The 19,982-nt window shown below is 39.0% G+C and overlaps 1 long non-coding RNA gene across 1 annotated transcript; it reads left to right on the forward strand.

The window, feature by feature from the left end:
- Positions 1-221: 221 nt before the first annotated feature.
- LOC116985018 lies at positions 222-14,724 on the forward strand. Its single transcript, XR_004415190.1, has 5 exons — positions 222-415; positions 5,141-5,380; positions 6,559-6,685; positions 7,141-7,146; positions 14,713-14,724. It is a non-coding gene; the product is annotated as an uncharacterized LOC116985018 (long non-coding RNA).
- Positions 14,725-19,982: the final 5,258 nt, after the last annotated feature.

The following is a 19,982-nucleotide window of genomic DNA, read 5'->3' on the forward strand; positions in this document are numbered from 1 at the left end:
TGTTCTCACCATTCGAGGCATGGAAACTGGCCTTTCGGCCCACCTTATCCTTGCCAAGCGAGATTTTTTCTAGTCCCTTGCTCACATTTGGCCCATGTCTCTTCAAATCTTTCCTATCCACATGTGCCTGTCCAAGTGCTTTTTTAAAATGCTGTTATAGTACATGTTTTACTATCTATTCTGGCAGCTCCTTCTATATACACACCACCCTGTAGAAATGGTCGACCCTCCAGTTACTCTTGAATATTGCCCCTTACCTTAAATCTATGTCCCCTGGTTCTTGATTTCCCCTACTTTGGGTAAAAGGTTGTGCATTCATCCTCATGATTTTGTACACCTTGTCTTGTATTCCATCTGGCATTTCTTTATCAATTTATTGGTTCTCCTTTGAGTTCTAAATGCTCCCATTCTTCAGGTCAAAAACTATATCTGACAACTTATGTGCTTGTTAACACTCCCTTTAATTCCTCATGCCAGCCATGGACAATTCACCGTATTTTGTTCGTTTTTGTGCATTCAAATACTTTTCTTTATTGTTCTTGATGTCAGATCAAAGGGAAGATGAAGTGGCCGAAAATGAAACCAAAAAAGAGCTTTGAAGAAGCTCTCGGAATTGATGGTGAATCAATTCCACACATTGTACAAGGTAAATAAACATCATTTTGCTCTGAGATATCCATAAGGAAACAAGAGTTTATTGGGAACTGAACATAATACTTGAAATGAAGTAGTCACCAAAAGGTGCATAATTTTGAAAGCCATTTTCTATGTTTCTCACATTTATTGATTAAATGGTATTTTATTGTTTCATGTGCCTAGGTAGAGTGAAACTCATGTTTTGTACACAGTTCAGTAACAATCTTGTTGTAAATGGGGCACAACTATACTGAAGTACAAGAGTGTGAGATTAATCGATCACATTGAGGCACTACACAAGAGTCACCATGTTTCCAGCGACATCTTGTGCCCTTCAAGTTCAGAGTTATTAAAAATGTGAGAGCCTCAAATTGGCCATAAAGGCACATTGTCCAGGAGGTGGCAGTGAGTTGGAATTGCAGGGGTCAGCCTGACCAGGCGATGTGTCGATGCCCTCCACCGTTGTTCCGCCGCTCCGTGCCGATGCAGGCTGCATCTGATCCACACACATGGCCATTTGGAATGGCACCTGATCTAATTGGAATCTGGAATGGGGAGGGATGGAGAGAGAGGGAAACCAAGGGTTATTTGAAGTCAATATTCATACCGCTACTCAAGTGAAATGTGTGGTGCTGTTCCTCCAATTCGTGCTGGGCTTGACTCCGACATTGGAGGAGGCCCAGGCCAAAAAGGTCAGTATGGGAATGGGAGGGGGAATTAAAGTGTTTAGCAATTGGGAGATCAGGTAGGTTTAGGTAGACTGAGCAGAGTCGAGTATTGAACATGTGTCTCTGGCGTTGTGGGACAGCAATACCATCTGTGCCACTGTGCCTCCCTTCTCTGCATGGAAACCCAATCACAGATTAGCCAACTGGTTTGCAGAGCCGTTACATTTAGTATCCCAAGGGTGAAGAAGTGTGACTATTCTCATGGGGTAGTTGTGTTTTGAATGGAAAGTCATTCATTGTCTGAACTGTCAAAAAAATAATATTATTATCTAATATTAATTAATTAAGTTAGTATTAAGAAATGGAATTAGTCCAAGTAATGCCTAGAATAATACAATATGGTAAATGCCATTAGTGCCAAATATACAAAATATATTTTGCAAACTATGACTTACAAACTATGACCCTGCACTAAGATGTAAGTTGATTGGAAAAACTCAATTGCTTTATTTTATGAAGATTTTTGATTTGGATAATTAGTTTTCACTTTTGGTGCTGATCAGAAAATGTTATTCGTCTACTTTTAACTTGGTATATTTCTCATTTATCCTTGTTTGCAGAAAATATCGATCAGAATGCTATCAATAATACAACGCAGGTAAAGTTCACAAGTTATAGGAGTAGAATTGGGCCATTTGGCCCATTGGGTCCACTGCCATTCAATCATGGCTGATCTCTTCCTCCTAATCCCATTTTTCTGCCTTCTCCCCATCTCCCTTGACACCCGTTCTAATCAAGAATTTGTCCATCTCCGCCTTAAACATATCCACTGATTTGGCCTCGATTGTGGCCAAGAATTCTACAGATTAAATACCATATGAATAAATAAATTCTTCCACCTCCTCTTTCTAAAAGAGCACCCTTTAAGTCCGAGGCTCTGACCTCTGGTCCAAGACTCTCCCACCAGTGGAAACATCGTATAGCCTGGGACTAGATGTTAAGTACCCCGACAGGGTTTGGGAGGATGCTGCTAGCTAGAGACAGACAGATCAAAACCCTGGGAACAGGTGAACAAAGAAACACTGTGAAAATGGTCACATGATGAACATCTGGTGAGAACAGAACTGCACGTAATTTAATTGCTAGGCAGTATAGCCTTGTGAAGATAAGGTGGCTGGGAACGGCCATTTTGCAAAGGAACTATATGATGAGAATGAAACTTTTGATAAGGAACGAAGATGCGTTTTGTATATTCAGCACTTGTATGAGTAACAACTCACAATGATTGACTTTAGAATTGTGAGAGCCTTGGGTTTGACCAAAGGCTTCCTTTAGGAGATTGAAGGAAAATTAGTATAAAAGAAGGGATTTTATATCTGAGACATGGGCAGCGACAACTCGGGAACAACCATCACAAGAAGGAGGGACACGAGATCAAAGCTCAGAGAAGACAAACCCCGCTACCAACAGAGTGAATCTGTCCAATTCATTCATAGGGGCAATATCTGACTGTGATTTAGTTTAAGAAGAGATAAGTTGAAATAGTAAAGTAAAAGAGAAGTAAGTTGAAATAGTAAAGTAAAGGAGAAGTAATTAAAGTCAAGTGGAAGTAATTAAAGTCAAGTTGGGGAAGTCCAGGACAAGGGGTCACAGCTTAAGGATAAGGGGGAAATCCTTTAAAACCGAGATGAGAAGAACTTTTTTCACACAGAGAGTGGTGAATCTCTGGAACTCTCTGCCACAGAGGGTAGTCGAGGCCAGTTCATTGGCTATATTTAAGAGGGAGTTATATGTGGCCCTTGTGGCTAAGGGGATAGAGGGTATGGAGAGAAGGCAGGTACAGGATACTGAGTTGGATGATCAGCCATGATCATATTGAATGGCGGTGCAGGCTCGAAGGGCCGAATGGCCTACTCCTGCACCTAATTTCTATGTTTCTATGTTTCTATGTAAGTGTTTGCATGCATGTTTTAAGTTACTCGAGTGTTAATAAAGATTGTTGTAATAAACTAAATTAAACCTCGGTTTAGAGTCTTGTTTGACACGGCAGGTGATACCCTATAGAGATAATAGGGTCACCAATCCTTTCCACATTCACTCTATCTATGCCTTTCATTATTCTGTAAGTTTCAATGTAATCCCCCTCATCTTTCAAAACACCAGAGAGTAGAGGCCCAGTACGCTCATATGCTAATATATTATCCCACTCATTCCTGAATCATTCTTGTAAACCTCCTCTGGACCCTCTTCAGAGGGGTCCAAATTTGCCCACAGTACTCCAAATGCAGGCTGACCAGCACCTTATAGAGTTTCAGCGATGCATCCCTCCTTATAGAGCCTCAGCATTACATGTCTTGCGTAAAGGTTTATAGTTAAGTCTGGCGACTACTCTTTTTCACTTTTATTGATTAAGACTCCGTTCCTTCCATTTCCCATTCTCACTGGCTTTTTGTTCTCTCGTAAACCTGTATTATTTCTTTAAGGCAAACTTTAACGAATTATTTAACTTCTCTGCCATTCCCCATCTCTAATTCTCCTGTCTCTGCCTGTAAGGGCCCACACCTGCCATATTTAGCATTTTCCTCCTGCAGTCCATTTTATGTTCTCACCATTCGAGGCATGGAAACTGGCCTTTCGGCCCACCTTATCCTTGCCAAGTGAGATTTTTTCTAGTCCCATTTGCTCACATTTAGCCCATATCTCTTCAAATCTTTCCTATCCACATGTGCCTGTCCAAGTGTTTTTTAAATGCTGTTATAGTACATGTTTTAACTATCTCATCTGGCAGCTCCTTTTATATACGCACCACCCTGTGGAAATGGTCGACCCTCCAGTTCCTCTTGAATATTGCCCCTCACCTTAAATCTATGTCCCCTGGTTCTTGATTTCCCCTACTCTGGGTAAAAGGCTGTGCATTTATCCTAAAGATTTTGTACACCTTGTCTTATATTCCATCTGGCATTTCTTTATAGAATAGAATAGAATAGAATAGAATAGAATAGAATAGAATAGAATAGAATAGAATAGAATGCAATTTATTGTCTTTTAAACCTAGGTTTGAACGAAATATCATTTCTACAGTTTAACATTACAACACAATCCAAGACCCTCACTTAACACAGTTTTACATAAACATCCATCACAGTGAGTCTCCAATATCTCCTCACTGTGATGGAAGGCAAAGTCTTTATCTCTTCACTTTGTTCCTTCTCCCGCGGTCCAGCAGTCCGACTGCAGTGTCGAGGCGAACTGGGGCTCCGATGTTAAAGCCCCCGGCGGGCGATGGTAAGTCCTGAGGTCGTTTAAGTCACGCCGGGCGATGTTAGGCCCCGGCTCCATGTCCTTAAACCCGCGATTCCAGCGGGAGAAGTCGCCGTTGCGGAGCTCGGAAAAGCGGTCTCCCACCAGGGACCGAGCTCCCGATGTTCCCGTCCACCGGGTCTGCGGCCGGTGCCTCCGAACTCCAAAAGTCGGTTCGCTGCCGCACGCCACCACAGCTCCTCACGCTCCGAAGTTGGACAGCTCCGCGATGTCAGTTCCGCAGGCTCTGCAACTGGAGCCCTCAGGTTACCGGAGGTCGCCGCCGGCTCCACGATGTTAGGCCCAACGACATCCGAGACCCGACAGGGAATAGTCGGGTCCCCGCGCAGGGAAGAGATTCAAACGGTTTCCCCACAGCCCCCCCACATATACACAGCTAAAAAAAATAATAAAAACTAACTCAAGACATACATTTAACAAGACAAAAATAAAAAAAGACAGACGACTGTAGTCGAGCCGCTTCCGTTATTAATTTATTGGATCTCCTTTGAGTTCTAAATGCTCCCATTCTTCAGGTTAAAAACTATATCTGACAACTTATGTGCTTGTTAACACTCCCTTTAATTCCTCATGCCAGCCATGAATAATTCACTGTGTTTTGTTTGTTTTTGTGCATTCAAATACTTTTCTTTATTGTTCTTGATGTCAGATCAAAGGGAAGATTAATTGGCCGAAAAGGCAACCAAAAATAGTGCCCTTTGAAGAAGCCCTCATAATTGATGAACCAGGGGAAGCAATTCCACACATTGTTCAAGGTAAATAAACATCATTTTGCTCTGAGATATCCATAAGGAAACAGCAATTTATTGGGAACTGAAGATAATACTTGAAATGAAGTAGTCACCAAAAGGTGCATCATTTTGCAAGCCATTTTCTATGTTTCTCACATTTAATGATTCAATTGTATTTTATTGCCTCATGTACCTAGGTAGAGTGAAACTCATGTTTTGTACACAGTTCAGTAACAATCTTGTAAATGGGGCACAACCATACTTAAGCACAAGAGTGTGAGATTAGTAGATCACATTGAGGCACTACACGAGAGTCGCCATGTTTCCAGCGACATCTTGTGCCCTTCAAGTTCAGAGTTATTACAAATATGAGAGCCTCAAATTGGCCATAAGGGCACATTGTCCAGGAGATGGCAGTGAGTTGGAGTTGCAGGGGTCAGCCTGACCAGGCGATGTGTCGATGCCCTCCACTGTTGTACCGCCGCTCCGTGCCGATGCAGGCTGCATCTGATCCACACGAATGGCCATTTGGAATGTCGCCTGATCTAATTGGAATTTGGAAGGGGAAGGGATGGAGAGAGAGGGAAATCAAGGGTTATTTGAAGTCAATATTCTTACTGCTACTCAAGTGAAATGTGGGAGGGGTAATTAAAGTGTTTAGCAATTGGGAGATCAGGTAGGTTTAGGTAGACTGAGCAGAGTCGAGGATCGAACCTGGGTCTCTGGCGTTGTGGGACAGCAACTCTACCATCTGTGCCACTGTGCCTCCCTTCTCTGCATGGAAACCCAATCACAGATTCGCTGAGCCTTTACATTTAGTATCCCAAGGGTGAAGCAGTGTGACTATTTTCATGGGGTAGTTGCGTTTTTTAATGGAAAGTCATTCATTGTCTGAACTGTCAAAAAATTAATATTATTAATTCAATTAATTTAGTATTAAGAAATGGAATTAGTCCAAATAATGCCTAGAATAATATAATTTGGTAAATGCCATTAGTGCTAAATATACAAAAGATTATTTTGCAAACTGTAACTTACAAACTATGACCCTGCACTAAGATGTAAGTTGATTGGAAAAACTCAATGGTTTGTTTTCTGAAGAATTTTGATTTGTATAATTAGTTTGTACTCTTGGTGCTGATCAGAAAATGTTCTTCTTCTACTTTTAACTTGGTATATTTCTCATTTATCCTTGTTTGCAGAAGATATCGATCAGAATGCTTGCCAGCAATTGCCAACATTGCTGGCAAGCGCGAGAGTAACCAATGACACCTGGGTTACATTTGTGTTAGTCTGGAAGTGATCCGTTCAATCATTTGCAGGTATTCCGTCCCTTAATCTTAAACTGTGTCCCTTTCGTTCTGAAATGTGTGCATCAGCATTTAGCTAAATGGGAGGATTCAATGTTCATGCTGTTGTGTTGTTAAATACCCAAGTGGAATATAAGAATTCTTCCACTTTTGAGTGTGGCCTCACTTTTATTGATGGAGGTGGCTTAGGATTGGAGGGTCAGTCAAAGAAGAGGTGGTTCAAAGAGCCTAGCAACCAGGACATCTGGAGGGCCTTGGTCGACTGAGCGCGAGTATTTGGCGGATCAGTCGTCTGATCTGCACATGTTGTTGCCGATGGTAGGAGACTGCATCGGGAGGCTGAGTGTGGTGGATGGTGTTGGAGGACGTGCGTATGAGCCCCTGCCTCAATAGACAATTGGAAAAATGTTCCCAATGTTGGGCGACTCCAGAACCAGGGGCCACAATCTTAGAATAAAGGGTAAGCCATTTAAGTCTGAGGTGAGAAAAAACTTTTTCACCCAGAGAGTTGTGAATTTGTGGAATTCCCTGCAACAGAGGGCAGTGGAGGCCTAGTCACTGGATGGATTTAAGAGAGAGTTAGATAGAGTTCTATTGGCTAGTGGAATCAAGGGATATGGGGAGAAGGCAGGCACGGGTATTGATTGGACGATCAGCCATGATCACAATGAATGGCGGTGCTGGCTCGAAGGGCCGAATGGCCTCATCCTGCACCTATTTCCTATGTTTCTATGTTTCTAAAATAACCGATAGGTGCAGGAGTAGGCCATTCGGCCATTTGAGCCAGCACCGCCATTCAATGTGATCATGGCTGATCATCCCCAATCAGTGCCCTGTTCCTGCCTTCTCCCCATATCCCCTGACTCTGCTATCTTTAAGAGCCCTACTAGCTCTCTCTTCAAATTATCCAGAAAACCTGCCACCTCCGCCCTCTGAGGCAGAGAAATCCACAGACTCACAACTCTCTGGGTGAAAAAGTGTTTCCTCATCACCGTACTAAATGGCTTACTCCTTATTCTTAAACGGTGGCCCCTGGTTCTGGACTCCCCCAACATTTGGAACATGTTTCCTGTCTCTAGCGCATCCAAACCCTTAATAATATTATATTATAAAGATTATAATATAATCTGGATCGGGATTATAATATAATCTCAACTGGAAGGGCATCCTGGGGTCTCTGGATGTGAATACTTCATTTCAAATTAATACTTCATTTCAAAGGGAGAGACAAAGAACACTGCATTCATTTTTCATGCGGGTACCACTTTCCAAAAGGTATATTTTAAGCGCTGATCAACTACCTATCTTTTCTCATTTCACTTTTATATTTTGCATGAATATTATTGCATGGAAGAAACTTCAGAAAATCTACCATATTATGAGTGAGCAGCCCGTTCGTATTCAGTGATACCATCCATGAAAGAATGCTACTTAATCATATAGTTTCCCCGGGACTTGCACTTATATCATTACAGACGTTTGCGACGTTCATCGGCTCTACATTTTGCAATTAATGATAGGAAACAAACTTCATTCCAATTTACATTTTAGGGTCAAAGTTCCCTTCGGCGTTTTAAGTGCATTAAATAAACTTGTCATAAAAATAACAGAAATCATATTTACTTATTGAAACTTAACTTCTGGCAAATTTTCAATGATTTAACAATTTGAACTTTGTAATGTAACCAGCTTTTAAACACAAACTTTCCAGTTTTAACTTCTAACTGAAATATCGATATTCTAAAGAAGTCGAGCTATAGCTGACTAAATTTAAAATTGGCGAGAAAGCACAACTATTATGTTCAGGTTTTCCAATGTATTTTTATTCGCCTCTGTAATAATTTGGGGGAAATAAAAAAGTTGACATGACAATTTAAACACAGACACAATCGTAAACTAACAATTCACACTTGTAAATATTGATGTCAATGCGAGGACAGAACTTGTAGGTGGAAAGTTCCAATGTTTTGTGTTTTGATTCTGACAATGTACCTGTGTAATGTTATATAAGCAAAGATTCCCATCTGTTAGCCATCTAGCAACAGATGGGGAAAGAGCCATTGGTCAGGCTGGTTAAGTGAAGGCTCCTGCAGGGGTTCCTGCTGTTGCACTGTGGAATTAGTGGGGGGAATCTGCTGCTGTTGGTATCTCCGTGAGAACCGGATTTAAATATGGTGGACGTACATTAATTGTGGTATTGGAGTATGATCGTACAGGTGCCGATGGAATCGGTGCTTTCACTAGAATCATCTCCAGATAGTAAGTTGAAAACGACGCGGGAAACGTGGTGGAAATAGCTGTGGAATCATAGTCATGCAGGACGATAACAGGTCCTTCGGCCCATCTCGTCCATGCCGATACAGATGGCCATCCATGCTGGTCCCATTCACCCGCATTTGACCCATATTTCTCCAAACCTCCCCTATCCTATTTACTGCCAGGGGTGGTGATGAAGGCAGTGATGATAATTGTGTTCAATAGGCGTTTAGATAGGTACAGGGTAGTGCGGGAAGCTTTAGAATAGAATAGAATCTTTAATTGCCACGCAACCAGGGTTGGTGGTATTTGGGTTCGGTACACGATGGTACACTGCTTTTGTTACATACCACTAATAACACAGATCACTGTAATAAAGTGCATCCATACCACATCACAAATCACAAATCTCACCAACAATACATAGTGCAAAAGAACAAACAAAGACCATAGACAAGACACTGTATACACCAAAAGTCATATTATTGTCTGATTATTGGACGGAATTGAGAGTTCTTATTGCTGAGGGGAAGAAACTGTTTTTAAAGCGGGTGGTTTTAGTAGCAAGTGACCTGAGGCGCCTCCTCCTCCTTGGTCGTGTACAGGTAGATGCGATCAGTTTGACTTGGCATCATGTTCGGCACAAACATTGTGCGCCGAAGGGCCCGTTCTGTTGCTATACTGTTCTCTTTTCTTTCTTTTAAAATCTTTTTATTGCTTTTATTCCAAAACCCCCCAAAATAAATCATAAAAAAAGAGCAACAAGAATAATGATAAACATAACAATGGTATTGATACATAGGGATCAGGATTACATTAATAACAGGTATAACCTAATATGAGACCAGTGTCAAAATACACAATGAATATAGACCTCCCAGTCTCTATGTAAATATAGTTAAATCTTTAAAAGAAAACATAAATGTAAAAAAAACACAAAGACATGTTGCTACCCATTTCTTTTTTAAACGCCTTTTACCTCTACCTGGTTGAGAAAGAATACGATGACATTAGCAATGTTGGATCAAATCTTAGTCCAAAGTGTACATTAGGCTGCGAGGATTAATTTCAAAGTTTAAATTATTTCAAACAGTGTTTTATCCGAACAACATCACGGACAGCTCAGTGTGAAGTGGTGCTGGAATTATATATGTGAAATAGTCTTGGGAATTTTATTATCCATCCTAAATGCTCTATTTAAATTATAGGTTGTTTAGTTTGTTGTAAACTGGCGCCGGATTTAACACCTCAGTCTATTAAAATTGAATTATCTCACTGAACGAAAACATGCAATATGTTTCCAGGCAAATATCCAGTGGTTGAGAATTAATTAGCAGTCATTTTAAACGTGCAGTTGTAGTCAATAATACGGTAACCAAATTATATTTATTCATTGCTAGAGAGGATGATGTAAACATAGTGAGGTTAGTGAGCTGCCTCTAACATTAACCGCTCCTCGTACTGTTGTGTTGTACACCGGAAGGAACTGCAGTTGCTGGTTTACCTCGACGATAGACATCAAAAGCTGGAGTAACTCAGAGGGTCAGACAGCTTCTCTGGAGAGAAGGAATGGGTGACGTTTCGGATCGCGACTTTCCCGGTTGCTACCTGGACCTATCTGATCTCCCGGTTGCTAAACACTTCCCATTCCCACACTGACCTTTCTGACCGATGTCTCCTCCAGTCAGAGTGAGGCTAAATGCAAATTGGAGGAACAGCATTTAATATTTCGCTTGGGCAGCTTACAGCCCAGTGTTATGAATATTGATTTATCTCACTTCAAGTAACCCAGGCATTCCCTCTTTGTCTATCCCTCCTCCACCCAAGTCGCACCAGCTGCTCGTTTTCACCCAACGAACAGCGAACAAAGGTCTGATTCCTTTATCATCGTAACTCTTTTGCATTCATTGGCCTTTATCTCTCTACAATACATCATCATCTATATCTTTTGTTTCCCTTACCAGTCTGTCGAAGAGTCTCGATCCGAAACATCACCCAATCCTTCTCTCCAGAGACGCTGCCTGTCCCGCTGAGTTACTCCAGCTTTTTGTGTCTATCGTTGCCCTTCTTCAGACTGTTCTGTTGTATTGACCGAAAACGAACGATGTGACAGTACCGGCGACTTCATGAATGAAATGGAGACACACGGAATTAAATGGACTGGGGCGGTGGGGTTTTAACGAAATGTGACTACATGAAATCACCTTTGTTGTTTACTATCTTGAATTATTGAATTTTTTGTAATATTATTGTTCATCTCCTTCCACTCACAGCCCAGGCAGTGTGGCCTTGTCATCCTATGCTACCAGTACCAGTCCAACCAACACAACTACAAACACATCAGAAAGTCCGGTTACTACATCTGCTACTAGTCCCGTCAACACATCTGCAATCCGATCAGGAAGTCCAGGCATGACATCTCAACCGAGACGAGAAAGTCCATTCATGGCACCAACCAGATCAGGAAATCGAGCCATGACATCTGCACCACCAGGTTGTCCCGTGTTGTCATCATCAGCTACAAGACCAGCCACTCCAGTGTTGACCAGTGGTAGTCCATGTGGAATTGAAGTTTTCCCAGCTGAAAATACTTTGTCCTCATCATACAGGAATGACGAACCACCATGTTCCATACATGTAGGGTCTTCTTTGACATCTCCCTCTGCAGGAGCTCCACTGACAAATTCACTGCTAAGGAAACCTAACCATGCTAAAGACCTTTCTTCTTTGCCAATACAGAATTTGAAATGTAGATCGCTCAAGTTTCAGGCAAATTGGTTTATAGAGTTTCCATGGCTCCATGTTGAACCAAATGTGGATGGTGTATTATGTCATACCTGTGCAGTAGCAGCAGAACAAGACTTGATGATGAAAATGTCAAAATTCAAGGAGAATGGCCACAAAATTGCCTGTGCAAAGTTGCTTTACCGCAATAAGGCATGTGACATTAATTCCCAGTTGAGCAAACAAAGATGCCTAGGACAGGTACTGGCCCAGAGATCCATAATGCAGATAATTGAAACGCTGCAGTATCAGACCCAGCAAGGTCTGCCGTTACGTGGGAAAGATGACTGATGGCAACTTTACAACACTGCTTCAACTCCTCTCATCTCGTGACAGGAACCTTACGACATGGCTGCAGAAGAAAATAAACTATACTTCTGCAAAAAAGAGATTTTCCAACTTCTAAGTCATCATATACTCAGAAGCATTTGTAAAGACATTCAATCAACAACATTCTTTGGTATTATTGTTGATGGGACTCAGGACTGCACAGGCAGTGAACAAGAGTCAATCTGTGTTCGGTTTGTGAACAAAATATTTGACGTTAAGGAAGAGTTTGTGGGACTAGTATCAGGTGAACTCCTCTAATGGATCAGCCCTTGTGAGGATGATTGCCGACACGCTTACAAGGTTGCAGCTGCCAATCAATAACTTACGGGCCCAGGCATATGACGGGGCAGGAAACATAGAAACATAGAAATTAGGTGCAGGAGTAGGCCATTCGGCCCTTCGAGCCTGCACCGCCATTCAATATGATCATGGCTGATCATCCAACTCAGTATCCCGTACCTGCCTTCTCTCCATACCCTCTGATCCCCTTAGCCACAAGGGCCACATCTTACTCCCTCTTAAATATAGCCAATGAACTGGCCTCGACTACCCTCTGTGGCAGGGAGTTCCAGAGATTCACCACTCTCTGTGTGAAAAAAGTTCTTCTCATCTCGGTTTTAAAGGATTTCCCCCTTATCCTTAAGCTGTGACCCCTTGTCCTGGACTTCCCCAACATCGGGAGCAATCTTCCTGCATCTAGCCTGTCCAACCCCTTAAGAATTTTGTAAGTTTCTATAAGATCCCCTCTCAATCTCCTAAATTCTAGAGAGTATAAACCAAGTCTATCCAGTCTTTCTTCATAAGACAGTCCTGACATCCCAGGAATCAGTCTGGTGAACCTTCTCTGCACTCCCTCTAAGGCAATAATGTCCTTCCTCAGATTTGGAGACCAAAACTGTACGCAATACTCCAGGTATGGTCTCACCAAGACCCTGTACAACTGCAGTAGAACCTCCCTGCTCCTATACTCAAATCCTTTTGCTATGAAAGCTAACATACCATTCGCTTTCTTCACTGCCTGCTGCACCTGCATGCCCACTTTCAATGACTGGTGTACCATGACACCCAGGTCTCGCTGCATCTCCCCTTTTCCTAGTCGGCCACCATTTAGATAATAGTCTGCTTTCCTGTTTTTGCCACCAAAATGGAGAACCTCACATTTATCCACATTATACTGCATCTGCCAAACATTTGCCCACTCAGGAGACTTCCGGTGGCGCTATGGAGGCTTGAGTCCAGCGCCAACTAGCTCCGTGCCGAAGAAATTAAAAACGGGAGAAAATCGGGTCTTACCTGCAGCGATCGCGATCTGAACGGCTGCCTGCGTGACGTCATCAGGCGCGCTACTTTATGGTATGTCGTCGTTACAACATACCCCCCCCCCCCCCCCCCCCCCCGTGGGACACAAAAAAAAGTCGGTAAAGGGAAACCGCAGAAGGAAGAGGAAGGCCCTACAGAGGCCTCGGCCTCAGTTACACCGACGGCCCAGGAAGACCCTCCGAAGAAAATGAAACAGAAAAGGTCTGAAATGGAGGATCTTAAAATCTTTCTCGCTGCCGAAATGAAAACCTTTGGAGAGAAGTTTGGAGAGAAGTTTAAAGAGGAACTTGACTCTTTTAAGGTAGATTTTAAAGCAGAAATGCTTTTTACCGTTCAAAAAATGCTGGAAATCTGGAAGAGGACGAGGGAGGAAGAGATCAAGGATCAGATGGAAGTGCTGGAAACCAGGCTCGTTTCGGTGGAAACGAAGGTTAAAACGGAGGTGGACCCCATTCATCACGAACTTGATCAACATAGAACAGCGATAACCGAACTTGAGAAATGGGCGACCACAAGTGCGGAAACTGTAAGTCGACTCCTTATTGAAAACCAACGCCTCTCCGACATGGTGATCCAATTAAGTGATAAGTGTATTGATTTGGAGGGGCGTCAAAGACGTAAGAATCTAAGAATTGTAGGGGTGAAAGAAGGAAGTGAGAAGGAAATGGGCACTCGGGATTTTGTGGCAGACCTATTACAAAAAGCCTTAAAATTGGATCACAAACCTTCACTCGGTCGAGCTCATAGAGCGCAGCGACGTCGTACACAAGACGGCGGACAGCTCTTTTTTGAAGGTGTGAGATTCAGTATTTACCGAGATTATCCGGCAGAAGTCTTCAAGAAAAGAGCGCTGTTCACTGAGACAAAGAGAATACTGAAGAATGTACCTGATTTGAAATACAGCTTGTTTTACCCCGCAAGACTAAGAGTCTTCTACAAGTCCAAGGAGCACTTGTTTACAGACCATGAAAAAGCACTGGAATATGCCAAATAAGTCGGTAACATGACCATAGACTGAAGAATTTACATTACTCCTTAGGAGTCAAGCCAGATCTAAAAGGACCTTTAAAGTTCTTTTAAGAGCTTTAAGGACATTCGGAAACCGAAATGGACGGAGGACATTGGATAAAACCGTGATCTTTGTATTTTTGTTTATTAATCAATATTATTATCTGTATATTCATACCTAACTATATATGTAACAACTAATACTTATTAAATATCTATATTACCACTAAAATTATTAACATTAACATTTCTCATAAAAATGTAATACTGTATATGATTGATAACAATGATTAATAATTAATAGTCTTCGATTAACGTAGAAATGAATTACATACTTATATTATATAGGAAGATATGCAAGAGGTAAATTAGCCTACGTCATTAAAAAAGTTTAACGGTTTTTCTCTTTATTTTTCGATTTAAAATTAAATTTATAGATTTAGCGAAAAAATTAATATGATATGTGAGAATAATAACGTTGTGAATTTTTGCTGTTTTTGAACTTTTCTGCAGGGTTACGTGCTTATGTATGTATACATATGGGTATATATATATATATATATATATATATATATATATATGTATATTGTGTGTGTGTATGTATGGGTATGTAAATAAGTTTGTTACTCCCAAAGAAGTTATTTGAATGTTAGAAATAATCTTTTTTTTTTTTTTCTTCGGGCACGGAGCTGGAAATTTTTTTTTTTACAAAGGCTACGGAAGTCTTTAGAATTCTAGCCACGTTAGTGTGGCTATCACTAACTACACTAATTGTAGATGTAGTTCTTTTTCTTTCACCCTATACTAACCAACTCTATCACTTTTTTCACTTTAAATATTTTTATAACTTAATGTTTGAATGGAAAAATAAGACTAATACAAGGAGATGTGTTCGGAAGAGCGATGTATATGATTTTAAATTCATCTATTTGAGGTTCGGGAGCAGGGTCAGGTTATATGTGTTGTACCTTCTGCTCGGTTATAGACCACCTTAGAAACAATATGCAAGATGTTAATATGACAAGAGGGGGTCAGGGAATAACATTTTGTAGTTGGAATGTCAAGGGAATCAATGAACCAATTAAGAGAGGTAAAGTTTTGGCACATCTAAATTTAATCAAAACAGATATAATATTTCTTCAAGAAACACACCTTAAAAAGGAATCTCAACATAGACTTAAAGCTAAGTGGATCGCTGAATCATATCATTCCTCCTTTTCCCATAAGTCCAGAGGAGTTGCAATACTAATTCGTAAAGGAATACCTTTTAAGAACTCTTCAACAATAGTGGATATTGACGGTAGATATATTATATTAGTTGGAGAGTTAAATGGAGAAAAAGTGATTCTTCTTAATGTTTATGGGCCTAATTTTGATAACCCCAAGTTTTTTAATAAAACATTTAATAAAATTCCTGAATTTACACAAAATAAATTAATAATTGGAGGAGACTTCAATTGTACATTAGATCCATACTTCGATAGATCATCAAGGCAAAAAAAAGTAAAATCTCAATCAAGTGTATTTCTAAATTCATTTATTAATACCACTAATATTAAGGATGTCTGGAGAATAGAAAACCCAACTGGACGGGAATATTCATTTTACTCACCAGTACACAAAACATACTCAAGAATAGATTATTTTTTAGTTGACTCTACGTTTATCCCATTTATTTATAATTCAAAATACCATAACATTATAATCTCAGATCACGCACCTGTAACATTCATGATTAAATTAAATGGAATGTCCGAGAAACAAGCATATTGGAGATTTAACCCACAAATTTTGAACGAAAGATCATGCCAGGAATATATTATTAAACAGATTCAAATATTTTTTGAGGTAAATGACAACCCTGACACACCTACTTCTCTTATGTGGGAAACGTTTAAAGCGTATGTTCGAGGTACATTAATTTCTGCTCAAGCATTTTATAATAAAGAGAACAGGATTAAGCAACAAACATTAGAACGTGAAATCAAGCAACTAGATATAGAAAATGCGAGAATGCCATCTACTTTAAAACATAATAAAATTGCTGTATTGAAATATAAATTAAATAAAATGTATTCAGAACAAGTAATAAAACTTTATCAAAAAACCAAACAATTACATTTTGAATTTGGAGACAAACCACAAAAATTATTAGCACGTCAGTTACGAAAAATGGAAGGGGAAAAAACAATTCATAAAATTAGAACAGAGACAGGAGAATTATTAAAAATGCCCAAGGACATAAATGATAGATTTCTCCAATACTATCATAACCTTTATTCAACTAAAACCGTAGCACAATCAGAAGGAATAGCAGATTTTTAAATAAAATGTAATTTAAAAGGTTTAGATTCAAACGATAGAGAATTATTAGAAAGGGAGATTACGATAAAGGATATTGAGGAGTCTATTGGCTCTTTAAAAAATGGTAAAGCAGTAGGACCAGATGGTTTAGGTTCCGAATTTGATAAAAAAAATTATGATTTGCTTAGCCCACGTTTACAAAGACTGTATGAGTATATATATACTCAACAGAAACTTCCAGACACTTTAAATGAATCAATAATAACACTTATTCCTAAAGCTGATAAAGATCTGGAAGACCCGGGATCATACAGAGCAATTGCACTTTTAAATACAGATCAGAAAATCTTAACTAAAATACTAGCGCATAGATTAAGTACAGTGATGAATAAATTAATACACCCTGACCAAACAGGCTTTATTCAGAAACGGTACTCATATTATAATCTAAGAAGATTATTTAATTTATATATTCCAAGAGAATTATTAATGAAGATCTAGCAATAATTTCACTTGACGCTGAAAAAGCATTTGATCAGGTCGAATGGCCTTATTTATTTTCGGTGATGGAAAATATGCAGCTAGGGGAGAAATTCTGTACATGGATAAAACTGTTATATACAAATCCCACGGCTAGAATATTTACAAACCAAAGGTTGTCATCTAAATTTAGCCTATCTAGAGGTTGTAGACAAGGATGCCCATTATCTCCATTATTATTTGCGCTTGCTATTGAGCCACTGGCAGAAAGAGTTAGGGGGCATCAGGAAATACATGGGTATAACACAAAGGACACAGTGAATAAAATTTCTTTATACGCAGATGATGTATTAATTTTCATTACAAAACCAGAAATTAGTATTCCAAACTTATTAAAGCTAATAACCCAATTTGGTTCACTTTCAGGATACAGAATAAATTGGAATAAAAGTGAAATTATGCCAATAAGGGAACATAACAAACAGATAATACAACAATTTCCATTTAAAATAGTAAATGAAAAATTTAAATATCTAGGTATTTATGTAACTAAGATATATACATCATTATTTAAAGCAAATTTCCCCCCATTACTGAACAAACTACATAAGAATATTCAATACTGGAAAACACTTCCTATCTCAATGGTAGGCAAAATCAATGCCATAAAAATGATTTTTTTACCGCAAATATTATATCTTTTTCAGACAATTCCGATATATCTGGCAAAAATTTTTTTTTTAAATTGGACTCTATTGTTAATGATTTTATCTGGGATTATAAGAATCATAGGATAAACAAAAGACACTTGTGTAAATCAAAAATAAATGGAGGCTTGGTTTTACCCAATGTTTTGTTTTATTTCTGGGCAGTTAACATTAAAAATATGAATTTCTGGTTGGAAGAAATAGATCATCAACCAGACTGGTTAAAAATGGAAAAGGAAGATTGTTTACCTTTTGATATCGGTTCGATATTATTTGATACGTCTAAATTAAACAAAAAAATTTATAGGGAAAACCCTATAATATTTAGTGCTATACGAATTTGGAAACAATTAAAAAAGACATTAAAATTAGATAATTTATCACTTTTTCTTCCAATTGTGAATAATCCTTTGTTTAAGCCTTCATGGTTGGACGGGGATTTTACACAATGGAAGAATTATGGAATTAAAAATATGGGACAACTTTACAAGGAAGGCACTTTTCTGACATTTCAGGAGTTGCAACAGACTTATGGACTTCGAGGAAATGATTATTTCAGATATCTTCAACTTAGAGATTATGTAAAATCGAACTCCCAAAATTTTCGAATTAGAAATACAGAAATTCTTGATGAATGTTGGAACAAACATCCTAATACAGAAAAATTAATATCTTATATATATAATATCTTATTAGACAGTGACATTCCTTCGACGGACTTACACAGACAAACATGGGAAAAAGAATTAAATCAAGTAATAACGAAAGATACTTGGGAAGAAAGTTTGCAACACATACATCAGTGTTCACTAAACGCCAGACATTCTCTAATACAATTTAAAGTAATACATAGGTTACATTATTCAAAAACAAAACTACATAAAATGTTTCAACATATCTCACCTATATGTGATAAATGTCAACATTTAGAAGCTACATTATCTCATATGTTTGCAAACTGTATAAAAATTAAAACATTCTGGGTAAATATTTTTAGTATAATATCTAAAGTAACCAGCACACAATTGGACCCAGATCCAAAATTAATAATACTCGGAATATTAGAATTAAATCAAACACTTAGAACAACACAAAGAAACTTTATTGATTATAGTTTAATAACAGGAAAAAAATTAATTCTAAATTTTTGGAAAGGCCCTACGGCCCCCACAATCAAAATGTGGATTATAGAAATGACGGAGACCTTAAACGTGGAAAGAATCAGATTTTCCCTGTTGGACAAACAGGAATTATTCGTTGGAACATGGTCTCCTTTTATTGATTACTTAAAGGGTCAGAATGGTTCAGCACAGGAATCTGACTAGCACGCGGGATAAAGAATGGATGAAATACTATACTCTGAAATGTACGAATATATCTCGAATGAAGTCTTTTTTTTTTTTATATATTTTTCCATTTTTATTTAAATATATTTTTCCTTTTTTTTATTTTGTTTTTTTTGTTTTTGTTTTTGTTCACTTTCTTTTCTTTCTTTACTTCATCTATCTCTTTAGTTCTATCTAGTTTAAATTAAAAAAAAGCAAAAAGTATTGGAGACAATGTAATAATAATTGACAATATTATCAATTTTAAAATGTAAGACTGTAATGATGTAAATAGGTTATGTACCCATCTCCAATAAAAAAATATTAAAAAAAAAAAAAAAAAAAAAAAAAAAAAAAAAAACATTTGCACACTCACCCAGCCTATCCAAGTCACCTTGCAGTCTCCTAGCATCCTCCTCACAGCTAACACTGCCCCCCAGCTTAGTGTCATCCGCAAACTTGGAGATATTGCCTTCAATTCCCTCATCCAGATCATTAATATATATTGTAAATAGCTGGGGTCCCAGCACTGAGCCTTGCGGTACCCCACTAGTCACTGCCTGCCATTGTGAAAAGGACCCGTTTACTCCTACTCTTTGCTTCCTGTTTTCCAGCCAGTTCCCTATCCACATCAATACTGAACCCCCAATGCCGTGTGCTTTAAGTTTGTAAACTAATCTCTTATGTGGGACCTTGTCGAAAGCCTTCTGGAAGTCCAGATACACCACATCCACTGGTTCTCCCCTATCCACGCTATTAGTTACATCCTCGAAAAATTCTATAAGATTCGTCAGACATGATT

Source organism: Amblyraja radiata, chromosome 21, assembly GCF_010909765.2.
Source record: "Amblyraja radiata isolate CabotCenter1 chromosome 21, sAmbRad1.1.pri, whole genome shotgun sequence".
NCBI classification, from domain to species: domain Eukaryota; kingdom Metazoa; phylum Chordata; class Chondrichthyes; order Rajiformes; family Rajidae; genus Amblyraja; species Amblyraja radiata.